Below are 6000 nucleotides of genomic sequence, written 5' to 3' on the forward strand. Positions count from 1 at the left end.
ATGGGTTGTAGGCACTTTTAGCAAGGAACTCAAATGGCTCCATGGTTAAGCCCTCAGCTGCTAACCTAAAGGTCAGTGGTTCAAACGGAGCAGCCACTCAACAGGAGAAAGATGTGGCGGTGTGCAAACTCTGTGGGTAAGTCCAACTTGAAAGGTTTGATTTGGTTGGTTTACTTACACACTTTTGCTTATGGGCTCTGTGTTATAATAAAAAGAATATATTAGTGTTATATGTTAAAATATTTTCTTAAGCCTAAAAATAGATCTTTTTCTTTGCTTTTAAAAGAAAGTGAAACATTTTCATGGGCCTGGGGCGTGCTGCCTGCTATGCCTAATGGAGAAGTAGGTCCTGCTGATATTCTGAAGGTTATCATTGAGAGAACAGCAGTCCTCACCCCCCCCCCCACGCCTCAGCAAACACAGGACCACCCCAGCCAAGAGCACTGGGGTCCCCGCTGAACGCCATTCCTTCCCTACCTGACAGAAATATGGAGGGTTTCTTGGGACCATTCATCCTCAAAAGAATAGGTGACAAGACGTAGTTTATATCTTCAGATTGACATTTTTCTCAAGTCTTAACTCTTTAAATTTTGCAACTCATGCTGGTGCCACACTTCAAAGGGGAAGATCTTAACTGCCTATATTTCATCCCTTCATTTTCCTCAAATTCTTGTCTTCGTCCCCACTTTCTGCAGTTCTTCTCACCATACAACCTCACTCATTACATCTTTTGTTGAAAGACAGACTATGAGAATAGAGCTATGAGACTCAGTCATATTTCCCTAACGCTGTTAAAAACTGCCCACCTTCTCTTTATGATTTCCCTGTCTCTCCAGGGGTGAGGTGAGATCTCATATGTAGACTGAACAGACCAGAGCCCCATGCTGCTCTCGGGGTGGCAGAGGGGAGTGCATATTCAACAGGTTAGTGTGCCTTCTCCATGTGTACCTTAACTGTGGTGAGCTGGAGGAAGTGATTCAGTCAGAAAACTCGAGAATTGATGCTCTGTCAATACTCCGGGCAGCTGTAATGTGGCCACGCCTGCCTTCATTTTCTTGTCATCAGAGGTGTCCCCTTGATTGTTTTTCAGTCAGGATTCCTAGTGTGTGTTTGTTACCTAGAGGTAACTGCCTTCCTATGCCAGTAGTTAAGAGACTTAAATTTAGAGTCACACATCATGACATCTAGAAAAACTTATTTCACTGAAGCACAAAGAAAAGCACACATTCTTATTTTTATAGTCTTCTCTTCCATCAGGTCTAATTTAACAAATTACATGTGAATGCCGTATTTTGCAATGTTTCTAGAAGATCAGTGTGACGGAATAATGTAATAATACTTTAACTTATTCCCAACCTTTATTAATTTTGTTATTTTTTTGTGTGTGTCACTTAACCTGTAATCTGGGCTTTCTAGTATTTTATGAATCTGTCTTTTAAACTACCTGAATTCTTTCTGGAACAAGGCAGTATATGTATGTGTTTTCCTACTACATCAGGAGTAACTAAAAATATCCCTTAAAAGGTGAGTGTGTCAACTCCCTATACAGAGCTAACACTGAGAAGGTCCAATTGACTCCTAATAGCTGGGTTGACTTTATTGTTTTCATGTAGTGTTTTTGAATATATTCATAAGTACTGTAATTTCAGGGAGGAAATGCTTGATTTACTATTTCTAAGGTTTCCTAGAGTAGGCTCTTCGTATTCCACTGCATAGGTTATCTATCACATAACACTTGTTTCAACATATCTCCAGTATTTGGATTCTAGCATGATTTAAATAGATCAGCCCTATTGTCTCTAAATGTGTAGATCTGATGTGTAAACTACATGTTTTGTATAAGTTTCACCAGACATTCTGCATGAGTATTGATAAACTGTTGTTTCTCCTAAATGTTTTATCAGTGTTTATGGGCTTTCTTCATTAATTTGGATTCTAGAATGTTCTGTAATATAGTGTATGATTTGAGCTATTTTGTACATTTAAACATGTTCTATGCTATGTTGTATATATCACTATTAAAGAATATTTTAAAGATTATTGTTTATAGAATTATGAAAATTTTTCCTCACAACGATTGACCCTTCCCTTTCATACTCACTGTCATTCTGGTATATTATAAAATTATCAATTTTAAACTTTTGGATTTTATCTTATGGTAAAACTTAAGGGAAATCATATTAACATTTCATGTAAATAAAATTTTGAAAGTAAAACCGTGAGTGAGCATTTGTTGTTTTTTCTACATTATTGTCATACACAGAACTGCAAAAAACAAAACAGGTTTATTCAGCAAATATTTGTTGAGCATCTATTATGTTGAGGACTGTAGGAAGCATAAAGATGAATAAATTGTTCTCTCAACAAGCCTACTGTCTAACTAGTGGTTGTACAGATAAAACCCAGCATGAATAGGCAAGACACTAAGATGCAAAGTGGAATTGATGAAAACCTGCAATTGCTTAAGTCCTGGTATGGTGCTGTGGGTTAATTCTGTAGAGTCACTTTGAACCACAAGGTCAGCGGTTCAAGCTCACCAGCTTCTCCTTGAAAACCCTATACAGGGTCAGAACTGACTCAAGGGCACTTAACACCACCTGCAAGAGATGTTAAGGATAGAGGGTGGTTAGTCAAAAAAAGAGTATCTAGAATGTGAGCAGAGGGCATTGTGGAAGAGCTCACCTTGAGCAGTCTGGCAGGCTTTGACTAATTGTCATTTGGGGAACTATGTTCCAGAGAGAGTTGACGTTGGCCTAGGTATGGAGGTAAGGAAAGAGACACTCAGAGAATGGTCAAAGTGGCTAGAGGGTGGGGCATATGAACATGTTAAGTATGAAAGTAATAGACGTCTGACAAACAAAAGGTTATAGAAGGTGTAAAGTGAAAATCCCAAATAAAAGTCAATATTGGCAGATTAATTGGTCTTTAACCTTTCAATCTTTCTAAACATGCAAAGACTGTACATTTAAAAAATAAGGTCATGCTATAGGTCTGCAACTTCTCTACATTTCTCATTGAGGATATCTTTATCAGCACGTAACGATCTACTCATTTTTGCGGTAGGTACATAGCTTTCTGTTGTACAGATTTGCCATCATTTATGTAATCACTTTTCAGTTAACAAACTTTAGGTTTCTCCCATTTTTCTATTAAAATTTTGTTCCTCTTGTTGCACACTTGAGTTAATATTTCTAGGAACAGATTTCTCGTTTAGTTGCTATATCAAGAGCTATTCACCCCTTAAATTTCTAATTTTAATAAGCTAACTTCTCACATAGTAGTACAGGCACATTCATTATCATGTTGACAGAACCAATTTGAACTCTGGCACCTAAATGAAGATAATTTAGGTGGCAAAGTAGAGTGAAATCATGAGTCTTCTAATTCTGTGAGGCATTTATTTCACAGGAAGCTCAGTCCTCTATACATTTGTTAGAGCTCTTGCTAATTAAGCATTTGCTATACTTTTCTGATGGGAGACAGCATTGTCCCCCAATCCTATTCGTACTATAATGATTTTTTCTTACTTCTGGTAATAGTTTTCTACATCACTGATTCTCAGTTATCTTCCCAGAGAACACTAGCTCAAACAAAATACTGTTCATATCTTCCCTTTTTTTGGATAGTTACAGCTAAATAGAATATTTGTTTTTCCCCATATATTTCTTTAGCTATAAAAAAAATAAGACTTATCAATAACTTTAATACCAGTTACTGGATATAAGCAGTGAGTCCCCTCCTGCCCTTTAATGCATCCATTAAAAGGTCCCCTCAAAATGCAGAATTGGAAAGTTTCAGAAAGCAAGTTAAATGTTATTGTCTGCTATTTCCGTTCAGTAAGCTCATTACCTAATTATTATTGAAGTTCTTTCCTCCTGTCCTAAAAAAACAATGCAAATATGATAAGGCAATGGTTGCCTTTCATATAATCATTGATAACCAACCAGCAGATTGTGTACATCATATTCCACCTGTGTAGCAAAGCAAGAGTGTATAAAGGAAATCGTGGGTAAAACATTTTTAAGAACAGAACTATCTTCCTAATAAAATACTGAGTGGACTACACTCCCCACCTCCATTTGTTTTCCTTATTTTCTCTCACCTCTTTTTGCTTTTATGCCAGGCTTCAAATTGGATTCCTACATCATGTAGTTGGAAAACATCATTTGGATAATAACTAGCTACTATACAAATCACCCTTAAATCTCAGTGTCTTAACATGCTAAGTTTATTTCTTGCTCACACAAAATCTAATGTAGGAGTTACTACATGGCTCTCCAGGGTTCTGCTGTCTCCTAGCTTCAAGCTCCATTTGAGGACAAGGTGAGAAAAAAAAATGGGAGGAATACAAACCTGATGGAAGTACACACATCACTTTTGCTCACATTTCTTTTGCAAAGATAACATACATGCCTCCATCTGAATGCAAATAGGGAACATGAATTTTTGTGAATGATTAGCCATCTCTGCTTCAAATGGCTTGGGTTAGTTTTATTAAGTGTTTAATTTTCAAATGGGCTTTTAAAATTACTGTGCTTGACAGCGAGCTAAGATCTACAACGTTCAATAGATGCCTGTGAACCCAGGTGGAGACCTGGTCGGCCAGCAATGTGGCAAGACCTGGGGACTCTCGGGCCCAGAGTCAGTGACATAGCCACAGAGGACTAGAGTGGAGAGTGAAGCATCCAGCTGATAAGAAGAGAAGGCATATGCATAAGAACACCCACATTTGCAGATAATACCCACTTGACCTGGCTTCAATGACTGGATTATCAGAACTCAAACAGAAGAAGAAAGAGGAAGAAAAAAATAATCTGATATAATTTGATGAACTTGACCTACACCTATGGATGCAGTAGCTCAAAAGAGGGAACAAATCTTTACAGCGAGGCTCATTCCCACCCCCTGCATACACAGAGTAAACAGGGATGGGTAACTTGGACATTGGCTACCCAAAATGGGGGGGCTACAAAGGCAACAAGTGACTGGCTTACAAGCTTTCAAGAGGGCGCTTAGATCTAGAGGATGTGGAGGAAGGTAAAATTTCCACTGAGTAGTAGCCAATCTGTCTGAGTGGGGCTGATGAAAGGAGTTGCAGATGGGTCTCTTTTGATACACTAGTGAATAATTGTTATCAGGACTGACTGTGAGGGTTGGAAATGTAAAGGTAGACATTTTGTAAAAAAGGAGGAGAGTAATTGACTTTGCAGCATAGAAGTGGAGGTCCCTGGGACCATCAAGAGAGAAGAGCGGAGAGTGGGACCCTACCCAGAGAACCAGCAATGCCAGAGATGGAGGCACAGATGATGACTTGGAGAGATGGAGCAGCTGGGGACTTTAGACCCAGAGAGGGAGAAGGTCTGTGTGCTGAGGATCCGGGGGCAGGCTTGTGGGGTGAACTTTTTGGTTGGTTGATGATGCATGGAGGGGATTGTAACCATGGCAATGAAACAATATAAGATAGGATGAATGTAAAACTAATGTTCTCCTATGTAAGCTATGACATAACTCACAATAAAACATTAAAAAAAAAAAAAAAAATTACTGTGCTTGAGAACCCCAACCAAGCACATAAAAGTTGAAGCAGAAGATTTAGATGGTACTTGTCTACAACTGCTCTGAAAGGATTTACGTTAGGAAGCCCTGAATAAAGTGGTGGAAAATGTGGAAGAAAATATCATAAAAAATGACCAGACTTACTGGTATGATAGAAACTTGTGGAAGCCCTGAGCCTGTGGCTATTAGACACACTTCAAACTCAGAACTGAACTCACCCCTATGACTCAGCTTTTAGCCAAATGACAGACATGTCTATCAGGGCCTTCAAGAAGTTGGTGGAAAATGGAATTAAAAGATGATGGATTTTTTCACCCCCCATAAACTTTTGAAGCCTCCTCCTCTGTTGTTGTTGTTGTTGTCAGGTGCCATCGAGTCGAAACCGACTCATAGCGACCCCATGCACAGTAGAACGAAACAATGTTCGATCCTGGGCCAACCTCA

Source organism: Chrysochloris asiatica, unplaced genomic scaffold (assembly GCF_000296735.1).
Source record: "Chrysochloris asiatica unplaced genomic scaffold, ChrAsi1.0 scaffold00048, whole genome shotgun sequence".
Taxonomy (NCBI): domain Eukaryota; kingdom Metazoa; phylum Chordata; class Mammalia; order Afrosoricida; family Chrysochloridae; genus Chrysochloris; species Chrysochloris asiatica.